Below are 19,809 nucleotides of genomic sequence, written 5' to 3' on the forward strand. Positions count from 1 at the left end.
GACTACACCAAGACTTCGAGCTTCTGTAGATGGAGTGACCAGTGAGTTCTCAGAGGAGATGGCAAGATCGTTTTGAAGTCCAGCAGTTCCCAGGATGTACAGCAGCTCTGTCTTGCTGGGATTGAGTTTAAGGTGGTGAATGGACCAATGGAACTTTTTGCCTTTTGCCTAACTTTTTTTGAAGCATATCAAGAAAAGAACACTGTCCCTACTGGGAAATGTGGAGGAGGCTCTGTTATGTTCTGGGGCTGCATCTGGCACAGGGTGTCTTGAATCTGTGAACACAGCCAAAATCAACCAAGAATAGCTAAGACATTAAACTATTCTTAAGTGGCCTTCTATGATCCTTGACCTAATTCCTATTGAGCATCTTTGGGAGGAGCTGAAAAAAGCACCCTTCAAACCTGAGACAGCTGGAGCAGTTTGCTCCTGAGGAGTGGGCCAAAAATACCTGCTGAGAGGTGCAGAAGTCTCATTGACAATTACAGGAATCATTTGATTGCAGTGATTGCCTCAAAAGGTTGTGCAACAAAAAATAAGACAAGATAAGATAATCCTTTATTAGTCCCACAGTGGGGAAATTCTCAGTGTCACAGCAGAAAGAGATAGCAAGACACTCAGTTACAAAAACGTAGATAAATTAAAGTAAAGTAAAAAAGCAATAACAATACTATTTACATTTTATTTACTGATAACTGCAATTGACTCTTAATTGCACATGTTGGGTATGTGCATATTGTATTTTTACATTGAGGGATCTCTATTCCCTGAACATGAGGGGGCACATTTGGCTTATAGAGGGTATTTACCTTATTTCACATTTGAGCACTTTGTATTGGGTGAATTGTAGGCCTCTAAGACAGCTTTTATCTTACTTCATTTGTGATACCTAATTCAACTCCCATACCTGCCCCCAACTCCCATTTCTTGGTCTGTCAGACCTCAACTTGACCTCCTTAACTTCTGTTAACTGTTCTTTTCTAATTACATTATGAAATGAGCAACCTTGATCTTTGTGCCTTTTGGAGATCTGTTTAGTGAAACCGAGGCAAGATTCTAACAAGAGCTGCAATACATGTATATCCAGCACAGGGCACTAGTCATTAAATCCTTCATTCATTCATTAATTAGTTTATTCAGTCATTCTTTTATTATTCCTCATCATATGAAGCCAAGGATTAATCAGTTTGCCCAGTGTCTTTATTATTGTTGAATCCTGTACATTGACCTAAACCGAGGAAAGTGAGGCCAGCAAGTTCAGATGTTCGGATGTTGGTCTGGGTTCTTTTGTGAGATCCTGGATGAGTCGTCCTTTTGTGGAAAATGGCTCTCACTGTGGTTCTTAAAAGAGGCTTTGTAGCCAGTTCCAGAAGTTGTTTCAGATCTGTAATGGAATCTCTGTAGAACCTGGCTATCATGTGCTACTACCCATACAGGGCCCCATATGGGCATGTTAGCTGGGCAGATTCAACAGATCTGGTAGTAATTATGCCTCTGTCTAGTGAAATAAACCCAACGCACCTTCTTGTGTCTTTACTCATGTTGTTTGTATCTTAGATAAAAATAAGATGCATGATCCAACACATTATAGACTCTCATTTATAGAAGATAAAATGAATTTGGATCGAGGCAACAACAACAACAGAAATTTGTGAACAAAAGCTTAGCTAAACTCGTCAGTGGACAAGGGAACCCAGATTGGTAGGAATCAACTGAAACACAACCATCAGCTGACCACTACCGCTTTAACACAATACTGATTACCATACCAGTATTCCGTTACATCCTAGTGGAACCTTTGGTTAATTAAGGCCCTTTAAACCTAGTGTTTATAATTAAAAGCAGAGGGATGGAAATGGTCAGCTAGGATACTTTCATATTGAAAACCTAGATGTAAACAACAGTGTATCTTAAACACTTAAACTGTAACCAGATAATTAAGAAATATGAATAATTAGAGCTAGGTATCAAATGTTTAACCAAAAGACAAAGACTTTTAAGAGAAAACACTTTTATTCATCAGCTTTTTTCATTTTCATCCAGTGCAGAACTTATAGACACATACTGCTGGCTACATGCTGTGGACTGTCTAAGTTTACAGGGTGTTTCAGTCAGTAGTGCCTTACTAGAACCCAAAACTGACAGAACAATTAGCAGAACTTTAGCTAGCTGACAAGAAAGCTTTCAAAATACTAGAGGCCCTGTATGCTGAGAAGCTACTTCATTAAACATTAATAATTTAATGTCAGATCACCTGGATATGTATGATACTGTTGAGGAACGTTTTTTTTAGCTAAACAACAAGGTTTGGCAGTGAAGTTACCTGCCTTTAGCTAGTGAATTTAGCTTGCTAATACCAGGCTGGTATTAGTCTAGATTAGGCCTTGTTACTCATGGTTTTTGGGTAGCTTCTTAGTGTTAGCTTGCAATAGTTAGCCTACAAGTTAGCAACATTAGCAACTAGTTAGCAGCATTACATTACTAGTGACATTGTTATTTTCTCATATGAAATTAATTTAGGACAGTGAAAGTAGTGTTAGAGCAAAGCAAAAAGCTTACATAAAAAAATAACGAAGACAATTTCACTAGTTGGTGAAGCTTTTATAACTGATGCTTTTAATACATATATTTAGAAATGAAATCTGGGCTACTCGTGCTGTTCTGCTCAAAAGCAAATCCAACACTCACTAAAACTTTCTCTCACAGAGCGCAAAATAAGAATATCCACAGGGATAATCAGCCCAGGTTAAAGTATCAGATGTAAAATATAAAGAGCCAGTTATAGCACAGTCTTCATCTGGATAAATATTGGGTTCCCCCGTCCCCCAGAAACTGAATCACACAATAATGAACATCTTCACTATTTCACATCTAGACCTTGACCATGATCAGAGTTCAGTTCAGTGGTCTCTTACCCAGTAGTCAGTGCTGAGCCATCCACCCATTTCCAGACCCCCTCTGTTTGGATGTCCGTCAGACCAATCCAAGCTTCAGTTCTGGCGAATGTTGTCTTGATATAGTCCTGGGATAGTGGAGCACGGTATTAAAGAGATACAGGGTAAGAATGATATTCTCTCTCTCTCTCTCTCTCTCTCTCTCTCTCTCACACACACACACACACACACACCTGTTCCTCTCTGCTGTTTATGATCACCAGGTCTGCTCCTTTACTGTTACAGTCCTGTTGGCTCTGACTCCAGGTCTTCTTCATAGTTGTGATGAAGTAAAGACTGGAGTTAAAGTAACGCCATCCTTGTTCAGAGTAAAGATGGAGACATGGGTAAGTTTTAAATACTGTTATGAAGACTTCATATAAAGTACCAGAGCTACATAGTTGAACCTCAGTCAGTACCTTACAAATCCAACCATTTTCACAGTTTTCTTTCACTTATGTACAGAATTAGGGTCAGGATGAGGGTTATGGTTTGGTTTTGGGTTGAGGTTAAGGTTAGAATTAGGGTCAGGATGAGTGTAAGGGTTTGGTTTTGGGTTGAGTTTAAGTTTAGGATTAGGGCCAGGATGAGGGTTAGGGTTTGGTTTTGGGTTGTGGTTAAGGTTGGGCTAAGAGCCAAGGTGAAGGTTAGGGTTTGGTTTTGGGTTGTGGTTAAGGTCTGATTTTGAGCTCTGGTCTAAGCTCTAGTGCAGTGTGTTCTGCAATGTTCTGGATGTGTTTAAAGGTTTAAACATCCAACGCCAAAAAGACGTGTGGAGTTATGCAGTGGACTAAAAAGTGAAGATGTTTAGGTGGTTTTGGAGACCCAGTCGTCATGCTGCAGTCATGCTGTCATACATGGTCTGTAACTGTTCATTCACTGAAGTCAGGCTGGTGTAACTGGTCTGTAACTGGTCTCTCTCTTTAGTCAGGTTGGTGTTACTGGTGTGTAACTGGTCTCTCTCTGCAGTCAGGTTGGTGTTACTGGTGTGTAACTGGTCTCTTTCTGCAGTCAGGTTGGTGTTACTGGTCTGTGACCGTTTTCTCTCTGCAGTCAGGTTGTTGAACTTGATCCACAGCAGTGTGATGGCAGTCAGCAGGAGAACACACAGCAGCCCCACACACACTGCAGCCAGTTTGTAGAACCTGCTCCATCTAGCGTCTCCTCCTAGAGGTGAATGGATACAAATGCAGGTTTTCTTTGTTTTAATTTTCATTAGTAAAACTTACATTTTGAGCTCTTAGGGATTTCAGCATGTCCTACCTAATTTCAGCCCTACCCATAATACTGTGAACATTCACTAACAAGATTAGGCCACACAGCTTCCAGTACTTCTTCACAGATTTTAAACATGGACCCAGAACCTCACTATGAGCCAGATTCATGAAACTGCAGTGCTACTAGAAGCTATTCCTAATTAAATCACTGTGCCTGTGATTATTTCCTTTCATTATCCCTGAGATGTAAGCTTTTTTATTTTAACACCTATTATTTGACTTTTAAGACCAATGATTCAATAACTTCTAATTCAGTATTAGCTATGATACTATAAAATATTCATCATCTACTATTATTTATTCAATAACTATTCATATTTTAGTAAATACTATGAATTATGCAGTAACTACTGTGAATTATTCAGTTAGTAAACGCAAATGCAACTTTAGTTGTTTTGAGGGTGAACAGCCTGATAAAACTACAGTCTGAATTACATCCCACCATCTAAATTAGATTCCACAGTCTGAGTTAGACCCCACAGTCTAAATTAGATCCCACAATCTTCTTCTTCAGAAGGAGCCATCAGACCTCAACTAGAAGATCCTTTAAAAGAATTCACACTAATGTTCGTCTAGAAATACAGAGAAAAGTTTCAGTCCCACCTGTGTTTTGTGTTTGTAGGTCCTTCTTTATTCTGGTGTCCTCCATCCCTGTTTTGGCTTAAGGACTTTAACACTGTCTGCACTCTCGTATATATTCTTCTCCACCTCCACCTGCTCTCCTCTGTTGATATTATTATAGTAGATCACATCTCCTCCTAGACATAAATGGATACAAAAGCATGTTTTCTTTGGTTCAATTTTCAATACTTTTTGAGGGATTTCAGCACATTCTACCAAAAGTATTGACATTCATTACTCAGGTAGAAGTGTAGATACTAGGGTTTATAAAGACTTATAAGACTTAGAATAACAAGATTAGGCCACACAACTTCCAGGATTTCTTCACAGATTTTAAACATGGACCCAGAACCTCACTGTGAGCCAGATTCATGAAACTGCAGTGCTACGGGAAGCTATTCCTATAAGTAACTGTGCCTGTGATTATTTCCTTTATTACCCCTAAAGTGTAAGGTTTTTTATTTTAACACCTATTATTTGACTATTAAGACCAATGATTCGACAAATATTAATTCAGTATCTACAACAATTAATATTTTGAGGATGGTCTATAGACCATCTTCTATGAATTATAGTAAGTACTGATTTTTTAGTATCCACTATGAAGCTTTAAATAACTACTATGAATTAGTGAGTATCTATTTTGCTTGATCCAGTCATTGCAATGATCCCACAGTCTAAATTAGATCCTAAACCACTGATCTCTGATAGACATTTCCATTTCAGTCTAAAAGCATCTTCTTCAGAAGGAGCTGTCAGACCTCAACTATAAGATACTCACACTAATGTCTTCTAGAAATACAGAGAAAAGTTTCAGTCCCACCTGTGTTTTGTGTTTGCAGGTCCTCCTTTATTCTGGTGTCCTCCATCTCTCTTTTGGCCTCAAGGCCTTTAACACTGTCTGCATTCTCATATATATGCTTCGCCACCTCCACATGTTCTCCTCTGTTGATATTATTACAGTAGATCACATCTTCAGAATTACCCTTAGACATCTTTAAAACATCTATAAAATACTTTTTAAAACACAGAAATTAGTGGGTATGTGCCCCTCTGCCTGTAAATACCACACCACTCTGCTGGTCTGACTGGGACAGCGTGGTTTAAGTAATGTGGAGCCATCAAATAGGGAAGTCCCTGTTGTGATGCTGTTGGAAAAGGAAGTTACCTAACCCATAATTACTGTGGTTAAGCTGTGAGTGCAGATCCAAGCCATGGGCCATGTTAGACACCTACAGTCAAAGTCAACTTTACGGTCACCGCTTCTCACCAAAGAAGTGCTGAGTGAGGAACCAAATAAGGTTCCTTCAGGTCACGGTGAGAAACACAGCACAGTAGACTTTAAGCACAAGATGAAGTGATGAACAGGGATGAGATAGATGAGTATTTGATTCCCGGTCTGGGTGACTATGCTGTGCTACACCAATAAGAGTCCCTGGGCAAGACTCCCCACACTATATTGTCCCTCCTCTGTAATATGAGTAGCCTTGTAAGTCATTCTGGATAACAGCATCAGCAAAATGCCATAAATGTAAATTTCACGAGTATAAATAGAACTGAGGACCATCAAGCAGATCTCTTCAGCAATCTGACTGCCTCTCCTGGTTCCTGAACACCTTCTCCTTAGAGAAGAAGGGTCATTAGCTTCTTAAAGCAGCTAAGGATGGCTGTGTGCAGTCTTATCAGGATGTAAAGTAGTTGATGAGCCTTCTGCATTAAGGAGGAGCTGTCCAGGAATCAGGAGAGGCTGTCAGGAATGTCAAGGAACTTGAAGCTGTGCATTGCCTCCATTGTTGTTATGTACCACACACACACAAACACACAGAACCAGGAGAGGCCTCAGCAGTGCTAGCATGCCACCTTCTTGGCATTCGTGGATTTGCGTGTTTAAAGTCTGCACTCTGACCATCACTCGTTCCTCAGGCAGGGTTGAAAAATCACTGATATGAGAAACCATTCAAATAAAAGGTATCTGTTTTAATGGTAGTAATAGTCTTGTCTTGTCTTTTGTTCGTCTGATCAAAGGGTTTTTGTGAAAATCACTATGTTTACCAGCCAGTCTTGGACCCAGCAGAGTTATGAGACATAGAGAAGGTCAAAGGTGTAATAATTAATCAGGGTGCAGATGTGAGCAAGCCCTTTGTTTGGTAGTCCACCCCATCCAATAAAGCATCACTTCCTGGTCACTTCCTGGTGTCCCTAAATTATCTTGAGCCCTTTTTAAATATTTTGACCTGAGGAAGGTCTTTAGTAAACAGAAAGCCCAGTTCCTACCAGCCCACTGGTCTTTTGATTGTGCTATTAACCTCCTCCCAGGTACCAGTACTGGCACACTGTTCAGACAGGCAGACATAGCAGACTGTTCTCCCTCTCTGGCCCTGAGGGGAAGATAGACAAGATGCACTGGCTTTAGGCTTTATCTGGTCTTCAACCTTCCCAGCAGGATCCAGTTTTTTTTTTTGTAGGGAAGAAGGATGAGGGGTTTCGTCCCTGCATAGATTACCGGGGTCTAAATAAATTACAATCAAAGACTGTTACCCTCTGCCCCTTATGACCTCGGCCTTTGAGGCACTGCAGCAGGCTTCAGTCTTAACCAAACAGGATCTGCACAGTGCCTACAACCTTATTCAGGTAAGAAAACGTGAAGAATAGAAGACAGCAATTCGTTATACCTGTTGAATTGATGAATGCACTGGCCATCTTCCAACGATACATCAATGAGGTCTTGAGGGAGGCCCTAGACCACTATGCTTTTGTCTACCTGGATGATATCCTCATCTACAGTCATTCCATGGAGGAACATGTGGGTCAACGAATGCACTGGCCAGCTTCTCCAGGAGAATCTCTATGTAAAGCTGGAGAAGTCCCTCTTCCATGTGCCATCAGTCTTCTTTTTTGGATTTGTGGTATCCAAGGGCCAGCTGAGCATGGATCCAGCTAAGACAAAAGCAGTTGTGAACTGGCCTTGTCCCACTTCTCTTTGGCTGCTTCAACACTTTCTGGGCTTTGCTAATTTTATCTGACACTTTATTCAGAATTTTAGTACAGTTGCTGCTCTGCTAACCTCCCTAACAAAGAAAACAAAACAAATGGAATGGTTTCAATGGGCCAATGCAGCCCAGAAAGCCTTTGAAGAGCTCAAATACCACTAAGTCACAGCTCCAGTGTTACAGCTTCCAGACTCTGATTTTGATAGAAGTGGATGCTTCTGATATAGGTGTTGGGGCTGTGCTGTCACACCATTCAGTCAAGTCAAGTCAAGTCAAATTTATTTGTATAGCGCTTTTTACAACTGTTGTCATCACAAAGCAGCTTTACATAATTCAGGTGCCCAAGTCGCACCCATGTGCTTTATTTTCACACTGCCTCAAACCTATAAAGCAAAACTATGGTGTCAGGGAGCTTTTGGTGGCGAAACTAGCATTAAAGGAATGGAGGCACTGGCTGGAGGGGACTAAGCACCAGTTCTTGGTCTGGACGGATCACAAAAACTTGGCTTATGTTAAATAAGTCAAGTGTCCCATCCCTGCCAGGCCACGTGGGCTCTGTTCTTTGCAGTTTGATTTTGTTCTGTCATATCAACTGGGTTTCTCCAAAGCCTGCAAATTTAGCACACCGCCCAAACGCCCATCAGCTAGAGAATCATGCAAATTGATGTATGTAGTCAGGTTCCGTGGGCTGCCAGTGGATTTGTTCTCTGATCAAAGCCCACAGTTTGCCCAAGGGTTCTGGAAAGCATTTTGCCAGCTACTGGGGGCATCAGTGAGCCTATCATCAAGCTTTCATCCACAATCTAATGGCCAGACTGAGAGGGTCAAACAAGACCTAGGACAGACTTTTTGCTGTCTGGCCTCTTCTAATCCCTCCACTTGGGCTGATCCCCATAACACCTTGTGGCACTGATCCTTGGGCATGTCCTCTTTAAAGTGCCAGTTTGAGTATGCTCAAAGTCGGGGTCCCAGCAGCTGGGAATTTTGTTCAGCAATGCCGACAGGCCTAGCGGAAAGCCTGAACTGCTCTCCAGATGCAGCCCAGAAGCAAGCTGCAGACCGGAAGCAACGACCTGGACATACCTTACAGCCAGGACAGTGGGTCTGGCTCTCCACTAAAGACTTGCCCTTTTAAGTGGAGTCTTGGAAAATGACCCCTAGTTATGTGAGCTCCTTCAAAGTACTTCACAGAGGGAACCCAGTCTAATACTTTGACTGCTTTGATTGCTTCTCCCACACTCTATGTGAATCAACTCCACATGTCACGCCTGAAGCCTGTACTCTGCAGCACCCTTGCCTCAGTCCCGGCTCCCTGTTTACACTCTTCGGCATCTCTTGAACTCCGGGACTGCCAGATGCAATCAACAATACCTGTCCCACTCCTATTTGAGGAGTGCCAACCCCTAGCCCTGCGCTTAGTCTTGGATTTCTCTCTTTGTTGTTGGTCCCAGACCTAACCTCTTCCTGGGCTTGTTTCAAATTATTTCCTGTCAAAAAAAGAGAAAGGCAAAAGAAAGTGAAAAGTGAAAACTAAACCTGCCTTTAAGTCTTTGGAGTTTCTACCTTTTTTGTGGCTTTGGTTGGCAATAGTTATTTGCACAGTTATTTGCACAGTTATTTGAACAGTTATTTGCACTCTGCCTATTTTGCACTATGACTATTTGCACACCTGTACAGATGTCCTTTTCTTTTCTGTAAATATATTTTTCAGCTCTTTATTACCTTTATTACCTTTAGTACTTTCTACTTTTTTTCTTTAATTTATCCCCTACCCTATTTATTGTTTAGTGTCATTTTCCTTTAGTTTAAGACTGTGTTCTGTGTTTCTTTGTTACTTGTCATGCGTGTTGCTCTCACCAAGACAAATTCCTTGTATGGGTAACATACTTGGTGAAATAAAGAGATTCTGATTCTGATTCTGATTCTGATTCAATAGGTTGCCCCTTTGTTCCTCGCCTTCTTCCCTTTTAGTTGGGCAGCTTACTCTTACTTGAGTATTTTCTTTGCTCTGTGAGTTTGAGCTGGTTGGTTTTCTCCTTTGGTCTGAATATTTCATGCAGCTGCCCCAGTGGGTTTTCACTGGTCTCATAAGCAAGGGTTTGGGGGTTTGAATCCCCTGTAAAGCAAGTTTTTCAGTTTCTATTTGATATATACAAATGTATAGTCCCTCCATTTCTAAGTGTCCTTGTCCTTCTTAGTTCCATCAGTACTTTCTGTTGTTACCATTAGTTACATATAGTTTGTTCTTTGTTTCTGCCCAACTCTGCACTTGGGTCCCTCTTCAAATATCTCAGTTGGTAACTCACTCTGTTCACACGGATCTCCTAGCGCATTACAGCGAGACTGAGTGCAGGGTGAGGGGGGTTCCTCTCCTTAAATAGGAGAGGGACAGGTGTTGCTGATTGTCTAATCAGGGTGTAGTGGTTCTGGGTTTCCCTCTGGGGTGACATAGCAGGTTGCCCAGCCACAGTCTGCACCTTTACAATATGTATATCCAACACCGGTTACTAGTCACTAATTCAGTTATTCATTTATTTTTCTCATCATATGTACATTGACCTTAACTGAGGAAAGTGAGGCCTGCAGTTTAGATGTTTAAAGGTCTGGGTTCTGGGAAATCTTGGATGAGCCGTCATTGTGCTCTTGCTGAAATTTTGGGAAGGTTCACCACTGTTCCAAGCTTTCTCTATCTGTAGTCTCAGAGCATTATCAGATGCTTTGTAAGCCATTCCAGAAATTGTTTCACATCTGTATTTGAATCTCTGCAGAACCTTTCTATCATGTTCTGCTTTTTAAATCTTCTAGCCTGCTCCACGTTGCCTGACGGGTTCTATTTAAGTGATGTTTACCCAGACAACATGCTCATGCATGGCTCACATGGGTGGAATGTGATGCTAAGTGGGATTCTGGAGGGAATGCGCTCTGAGTGGGTTTGTACATTGTGCTGTGACTGGGACCCAGTTGGCTTCCTAAATGGGCCAACCCAGATGGCGCCCATGTTAAACCCCTCCTGGTCCCATCACTGACCCTAGTGGGCACCCATATGTGTGGTCAATGCGAAATCTGAGGACAAAACTTTCTGGTTCCTACCCATACAGGGCCTCACATGGACGTTAGCTGGGTAGCTTCAACAGGTCTGGTAGTAATCATTCCAGAGTGTTGATCATTGAATGATCATTAACAGCAAGTCTTTACTTGTGTTGTTTGTATCTTAAATTCCAATTAGCTGGATGATGTGACACACAGAAAAACCCAGATGTAAACAACGATGAATCTTTCTGACCACTGTACACTGATCTTAAGCCACCCTTCCAAACGACACTGTAAAAAATAACTGATTACGCCACGTTTTACTGATGAATATTCAGCTAGTGACTAAATCCTAAGAACTAAGAAATGTTTATTAGACAGAAAACTGAGAACCACATTAACAGTGTACATGTTCTGCTGAGGAAGACACTTAAACCAGATAATTTAGAAAGTTTAATGATTAGAGTTAGATATTAAATGTTTAGCCAAAAGACAAAGACTTATAAGAGAAAACAGTTTTATTCATAAGCCTTTTAATTTTTATCCAGTGCTGAACATACAGACACATACTGCTGGCTACATACTAGTATGTAGTACATACTAGTACTAGTAGTAGTACTAGTAGTATCTACATACTAGTACTAGTAGTATGTCTTTACAGGTCATAGCTGCTATCTGTGTAGCATGCTAGTGTTAGCTTGCTAGTTAGCAACTTTAGCAACTAGTAAGCAAAAATTGTTGGTACCCCTGGTTAATGAAAAAAAAAAAACACAATGGTCACAGAAATAACTTGAATCTGACAAAAGTAATAATAAATAAAACTGCTATGAAAATTAACCAATGAAAATCCGACATTGCTTTTCAACCATGCAACAGAATTATTAAAAAAAAAAAACTCATAAAACCTGGACAGAAATGATGGTACTCTTAACTTAATATTTTGTTGCACAACCTTTTGAGGCAATCACTGCAATCAAACTATTCCTGTAACTGTCAATGAGACTTCTGCACCTCTTACTGCTCCAGTTTTCTCAGGTTTGAAGGGTGCCTTTCCCAGACAGCATGTTTCAGCTCCTTCCAAAGATGCTCAATAGGATTTAGGTCAGGGCTTAAAGTAGGCCACTTCAAAATAGTCCAATGTTTTACTTTCTTGGGTGTTTTTAGCTGTGTGTTTTGGGTCACTATCCTGTTGCAAGACCCATGACCTGCGACTGAGATCAAGCTTTCTGACACTCGGCAGCACATTTCTCACTAAGTCTTAAGATTTCATTGTACCCTGCACAGATTCAAGACACCCTGTGTCAGGTGCAGCAAAGCAGCCCCATAACAGAGCTTCCCCCATGTTTCACAGTAGGGACAGTGTTCTTCTCTTAATATGCTTAATTTTTCCATCTGTGAACATAGAGCTGATGTGCCTTGGCAAAAAGTTCCATCTGTCCATAGGACATTCTCCCAGAAGCTTTGGGGCTTGTCAATGTGTAGATTGGCAAATTCCGGTCTGGCTTTTTTATGATTTGTTTTCAACAATGGTGTCCTCCTTGGTCTTCTCCCATGAGGTCCACTTTGGCTCAAACAATGACGGTTGGTGCGATCTGACACTGATGTTCCCTGAGCTTGAAGTTTATCTTTAATCTCTTTAGAGGTTTTTCTGTGCTCTTTTGTTACCATTGATATTATCTGTCTCTTTGATTTGTCATCAATTTTCCTCCTGCGGCCATGTCCAGGGAGGTTGGCTACAGTCCCATGGATCTTACATTTCTGAATAATATGTGCAACTGTAGTCACAGGAACATCAAGCTGCATGGAGATGGTCTTATAATCTCTACCTTTAACATGCTTGTCTATAATTTTCTTTTTAATCTCCTGAGACAACTCTTTCCTTCACTTCCTCTGGTCCATGTTGAGTGTGGTACACACCATGTCACCAAACAGCACAGTGACTACCTGTACCCCTATATATAGGCCCACTGACTGATTACAAGATTGTAGACACCTTGATTTAACATGACCCTTTTGGTCGCATTATTTTCAGGTGTACCATCATTTCTATCCAGGGCTGTTTCATGAGTTTATTTTTTTAAATAGTTCTGTTGAAGCATGGTTCAAAATCAATGTCTGACTTTCATTGGTTAATTTTCATAGCATTTTGATTTATTATTACTGTTCTTAGATTCAATTTATTTCTGTGACCATTGTGGGTTTTTCTTTAATTAACCAAGGGGTGCCAACAATTTTGTCCATGTGTGTATTATATTCTTTCTTATCTGAAATGAATATAGGATGGTGAAAGTAGTGTTAGAGCAAACAAAACAGCACATGAGACAAAACGAATGAAGCGAATTTTGCTAGTTGGTGAATATAGACAGATTTAGCAGTTTCCAGTTGCTCCAGCTCTCTTCACCTGATCCGCAAGGTGAGACACAGCTCTCTAACTTCACACCAGTTTCCTCACAGAACTATACAGATTACAGTACAGTATACCAGTTCCACTCAATTAAGAAAACTTCATCACAAGCAACAGATATTTTTGATATTTGTGAATATCTGCTTTACACATTTGTGAAACTGGACTATTGCTTAATTGTAAATTTTACAGTGTAAAGATCAGGGCGTGTTGTGCTTTCTTGCTCTCTTGGCCGTGATTGGCTGTTGACTTTCTTGCAATAAGAAGTGCTTAGGAGCCTCTTAGAAGTTTTGAACTTCATCTAAACATTTGATTTCAAACAGAAAGTAGCAAACACATTGAGTTATTGCTAAGCTTTTATTACTGATGTTTTTAATACATATATTTAAAATGAAATCCGGGCTACCCGTGCTGTTCTGCTCAAAAGCAAATCCAACACTCACTAAAACGTTTTCTCACAGAGCGCAAACTGAGAGTGTTCACAGGGATAATCAGCCCAGGTTAGAGTATCAGATTTAGAATATGAAGAACCAGTTACAGCACAGTCTTCATTTTTACAATCATTGGGTTCCCCAGTCCACCAGAACCTGAAGCACACAATAATGAACATCTTCACTATTTCACATCTAGACTTTGACCATGATCAGAGTTTAGTTCAGTGGTCTCTTACTCAGTGGTCAGTGCTGAGCCATCCACCCACTTCCAGACCCCCTCTGTTTGGCTGTCCGTCAGACCAATCCAAGCTTCAGTTTTGTCGAATGCTGTATTAATATAATCCTGTGATTGTGGAGCACAGTATAAAGAGAAACAGGGTAAAAATGGTCACCTCTTTCTCTCTCTCTCATATTTTCTCTCTCTCTCATATTCTCTTTTTCTTAGTCTCTTTCTCTCACTCTCTCACCTGTTCCTCTCTGCTGTTTATGATCACCAGGTCTGCTCCTTTACTTCGACAGTCCTGTTGGCTCTGACTCCAGGTCTTCTTCACAGTTGTGATGAAGTAAAGACTGGAGTTGAAGTAACGCCATCCTTGTTCAGAGTAAAGATGGAGACATGTGGGTAAGTTGTAAACACTGTTATGAAGACTTCCTATAAAGTACCGGAGCTAGATGGTCGAACATCAGTCAGTACCTGGTTCTTAGCTGAGGTAAAGGTTAGTATTAGGGCCAAGATGATGGTTAAGGTTAACTTGGTAAACACACTGACAGTCCAAAACTAATTGCTCAGAAGCTCACGCTGTGTGTTCTGCAATGTTCTGGATGTGTTTGAAAGAGGTGAATAACCATCAAAAACATGCAACGCCAACAAGACAGTGCAAGTGTGGAGTGATAGAGTGGACTAAGGAGTGAGGATGTTCAGGCGGTCTTGGAGAACCCAATGATCGGATCTTAATAGCAGTGAGAGCTTGTGGGACTGTGTTGGTAAATGTGTGGAGAAGAAAACTCCAACCACTGCAGAAGGTGTGGACTTAATTTAGATCATTTGTAGAAACCATTATGACAATGTAAGGCTTGATGGTGACTATGCCAAAAGTGTTGGATGTGTAGATCTGAGAGTCAAACAGACAAATATTCACTTACCAAGAACCGAAAGCCCCCTCAAGACTTCATCTCTCTCTATCTGTAACTGGTCTTTTTCTTTAGTCAGGTTGGTGTAACTGGTCTGCAACTGGTCTCTCTCTATAGTCAGGTTAGTGTAACTGGTGTGTAACTGGTTTCTCTCTGCAGTCAGGTTGGTGTTACTGGTATGTAATTGATCTCCCTCTGCAATCAGGTTGTTGAACGTGATCCACAGCAGTATGATGGCAGTCAGCAGAAGAACACACAGCAGCCCCAGACACAATGCAGCCAGTCTGTAGAACATGCTCCATGAAGCGTCTCCTCCTAGACCTGAACGGATACAAATGCAGGTTTTCTTTGTTTTAATTTTTTATTAGTTAAGCTTACATTTTGAGCTCTGAGGGATTTCAGCACGTCCTACCTAATTTAGGTCTACCCATAATACTGTGAACATTCACTAACAAGATTAGGCCATGCTCTGTCTAATACTGAGGAGATTACTCAAAAAGTTCATACAGCATTTCTCTTTTACATTAATGAGTTTTAATATATTTACATGCATAACAGCCTGGTAAAACTACAGCCTGAGTTACACCCCACAGTCTTATTTAGATCCCACAGTCTGGGTTAGATCCCACAGTCTGAATTAGATCCCACAGTCTGAATTAGATCCCACAGTCTGGGTTAGATCCCACAGTCTGAATTAGATTCCACAGTCTGGGTTAGATCCCACAGTCTGAATTAGATCCCACAGTCTGGGTTAGATCCCACAGTCTGAATTAGATCACACAGTCTGAATTAGATCCCTTGCCACTGATGTTTGATATTTGATATTTCCATTACAGTCTAAAAGCATCTTCTTCAGAAGGAGCCGTCAGACCTCAGCTATAAGATCCTTTAAAAGAATTCACACTAATGTCTTCTGGAAATACAGAGAAAAGTTTCTGTCTCACCTGTGTTTTGTGTTTGTGGGTGCTTTTCCATCCTGTTGTCCTCCATCTCTTTTTTGCCGTCATGGCCTTTAACACCGCCCACACTCTTGGATATATGCTTTACCTCCTCCAGCTGTTCTTCTCTGTTGATATTATTATCGTAGATCACATCTTCAGACATCTTTGATCTATAAACAACTCACCAAAGCACTGAAAATACCACACTGATGCTGGTCTGACTGGGACAATGTGGTTAAGTAATGTTCCCCCATCAAATAGGGAAGTTGTGCTGCTGTCAGAAAAGGAAGTCATTCAGGTCACCTAACCTGTCATTCCTGCGATTAAGCTGTGAGTGCAGATCCAAGCCATTGTTCATTTTGGACATCCAAAGTCAAAGTCAACTTTACTGTCACTGCTTCTTACCAAAGAAGAAGAAGGTCTTTTTTACTAAGGAGGAGATGTCCAGGAACCAGGAGAGATTTTGTCAGGAGCTTTTCAGTTCCTGTGCATAGTTTGCATCTAATTGTGAGAAGATCAAGGGTTAGGGTTAGGGTTAGGGTTAGGGTTAGGGTACCACACACACTCGCACCCAGGGGCAATTTAGTTTAGCCAGTTTACCTACAATTTGTTTCTGGGGGGAGGAAACTGGAGTACCCGATTGAAAAACCTGCACAGACATAAGGACAACACACCAAACTCCTCAAAGACTGGAGTGAGAAGCAAACCCTCAATCCAAGGCCCTTGAGGCTGTCAAAAACACACACTACCAGTGTAGGTTGGTGTCTTTGCACCAGAATCAGGTTGACACACCTCCTACTTGTAGACTATCTCATCACAACTGCCATGTCATCAGCAAGCCTGGCGATGTGATTGATGTGATGTTTGGCAAGTGCTCAGTACACATACTTTTAGAGTGACGGAGCAGGGTTTTCTGTTTTTGGATCCTGACTGAGGTCAGCTGAGATCTCCCAGCATTCAGGACAATCCTAGAAGCTAGTCAACAAATCAGTCAAGGGAATGGAGAGTAATGCATTTACTCTGCAACTGGGTTCTAAACTAGGTCTCAGACAGTCAGGATGTCAGTTGATTCTGCACCTAGGAACAATGAGTCAGAGAGAGGGTACAATGGCTAAGAGATGGGTGCAGAACAACAACCTGTCTCTTGTGGACAAAACTAATGGTTCATATGGTTGTTATTTTCAGGACAAGGTGATTAGTGGATAAGAATGACTTCTGCTTTTGAGTTTTATTTCCTCATACTGTTTTTTCCTCTGGCTGTTTACTGGTTTCACTGCTCTTGGCTTGCTTCATTGAGATCTGGACCCAGCTTTGGCTTAAAGAGGGCATTTACCTTATTTCACATTTGAGCCCTTCTTAGTTCTTTTCGGGTACATTTTAGGCCTCTCAGACAGCTTGCATCTCAACTGCTTCATCTAACTCGAATAAAACTGCCCCCCAACTCCCATTAAAAACACATTACACACATGGTACACACACATCTGCTAAAATGGACAAAAATGTTTCTCATAATGACTTAAAATGACATAATAACTAACAGGAAGTTAAGAGGCCCTGATAGGCCTTTATAGGCCTTGAAATTCTCCACACTGAATTAATAATCTAAGTGCAGCACATCTGCAGATGATTAGAACATGGTTAGAGAGGATTCTGGAGGAGCCTGACTTATTTAAACCTCAGAGTTTTAGTCTGGTTTGCTCTTGACTGATGCAGTGAGTGGTTTCATCACCATGAAAGAAGCTTGTGGATGCAGATAAGTCTGGGAAGAGGTTTAAAAAGGTGGATAACATTTAGAAGGACTACCGGAGTGACCAGGTCAGGACATCCTAGCATGTTAACCCAAAAAGCAGACTGAAAGAGGACACCAAGAAGCAAATTTCCTCCTTGCACACCTCCAAAGAAAAACAAACCTCAGCAGTCTCTTTCTAATGGTAGATTCAGTCAGGGGTTTACTTACTTTTTCTAGCCTGCACTATGGATGTTTACTCAGTGTGCTGAATTAAAGACAGGAACAGTACAACTGTCTGTGTTATTAGTTTAGTTAGATTGTGTTTATCTATAATTGTGATTTAGCAAACAATCAGACCACATTTTATTAGTAATCAATCCAGAAGTCCAGGTTATTACAAAGGTTTCACACACTATTTTTTGCACAAACATGTACAGAAACGACAGTTAACAACCCCACCTCTTCTATCAGTTCACTGGAGCAGTCAAGCGAATGACAGGGTACTCTTATGTCCTCTAGATAAGACACCAAATATAGAAGCATTCAAGCCTTTACGAATGTCTAAGTAGCAACATAACAAATGCTCAGAAATGACATTAAATGTTCCAGCTAAAAGGTTTCTCACAGATCCAGATAAAACGATCATTACAGGGAAAATCAGCCCAGCTGTTCACAGGATCAGAGTGATAGCCATTCACAGTACAGTCCTCTTCTCCTGCATTGCTGTTGGGTTCCCCACGCCCCCAGAAGCTGAAAGAGAATCAATGTGTTTATCAGAGCAGTGAGAAGTGAGAGTCAGTAACTGCATCATGATCAGAGTTCAGTTCAGTGCTCTCTTACCTATTGGCCGGCATTGAGCCGTCCACCCATTTCCAGACCCCCTCTGTGTCTTTATCAGTCAGACCAATCCAAGCATTTGCATGATTGGTCAAACCAGTGACCTGGATCTGTACAGACAGAAATGATGGAACGGTAATTGCAGGTAAACTCATGGTGAGCCTTCTGGCTAGTCAGCGGTAGTCAGTAGTCAAAAATAAATATTGGACCAACCTGCTCTTCTCTGCTGTTTAGAATCACCAGGTCTGCTCCTTTTTCTTGACAGGCTTTCCGTCCTTCACTCCAGGTCATCTTCTCATTAGAGATGAAGTAAAGTCTGGAGTTTGAATACTTCCACCCTTCATCTGTGTAGAAATTATGTAGAAAACACAGGGGGGGGTTACACTCCATAATGAGGCATAATACTAAGCCTAATCACAGATGTTCTACAGTGTACTGACTGATGCAATATGCATGACATTATTCTGACAAATTATGTCCAGTTAAATGTACATCTCTTTTCCCACACTGGACCACGATTGGCTGCATGGAGTGGTCAATGGCATTTCAACAATGTTCTTTATTGTGAAAGGCTCTGTGGTATAAAACCTCTATTATGTTTCATGTAGCATTTCATGTGACCCTGCCTGGTAAAGGACTCAAGCCTTGCACTCAGAGCCTTAGTAAATATGTAGACCACATATTTACTAGTGTTTAGATGAGAAGGGCCCAGAACCCGGCCCTTCATTACATCTCCTCTTAGTAGCACAGATACTTGCTAGCTACCAGAAAATGTATTTTCTAGGCAAACAACACACAGTTCTTGCACCTTTTTTAACAAGGTTTGTCAGACATTCAGTCACTCAGTCACTCAGTAAGTGAAATTGCCTCTTCTAGGCAAAAAATCTTCTTAAATCTAGTCTAAAAATCTGATAGTTCTCCTTTTTACATTGTTGAAACATATTACAGGATTATTCAACTTATTTCAAACTTAGTTTAAAGTTAGTAGTTTTACGTAATTTTTATCTACTGAAAGGTTCTCATTCCTCTGCAGATAATGGTTCTTGTTTTAAGCTGTAAGCTTTAAGCTTCTTGGCAAAAGCTGAACTACTGTAAACAGCAGGATGGTTTCAGGCTGTACAGTCCATGTGCCTGCTTACCCAAATAGGAAAGAGCACGTCTCTGCTCGATTAGCTTGAAACACAGCAGGATGATGACGACCAGCAGGAAAAGACAGAGCAGCCCCAGACGCACAGAACCTGGACAACATTAGCAGAGAAAAGGTCAATATAAGGGTTGAGAAACCTTTGGGAAACACTGGTCAACCAGCATGACCAACATCACCAAGCTAGTAGACCAACATGACCAAGCTAGTCATTGAACAGCATTATCAAGCTGGTCAACGGGCATAGTGTGTAGTTCCACAGTTCTGTTTTGTGTGTACCATGTGTGTGTGAGTGAGCTTTCTTCACCTGAACTCTTGGGTTTCTGGGCGGGTGCGGT

The 19,809-nt window shown here is 41.1% G+C and overlaps 1 pseudogene; it reads right to left on the bottom strand.

Moving 5' to 3' along the window:
* Window positions 1-2,687: 2,687 nt before the first annotated feature.
* Window positions 2,688-15,924, bottom strand: LOC140546351 (uncharacterized; annotated as a pseudogene).
* Between the last annotated feature and the right edge of the window lie 3,885 nt (window positions 15,925-19,809).

The sequence above is a fragment of the Salminus brasiliensis genome, chromosome 24, assembly GCF_030463535.1.
Source record: "Salminus brasiliensis chromosome 24, fSalBra1.hap2, whole genome shotgun sequence".
In the NCBI taxonomy this organism is placed as follows: domain Eukaryota; kingdom Metazoa; phylum Chordata; class Actinopteri; order Characiformes; family Bryconidae; genus Salminus; species Salminus brasiliensis.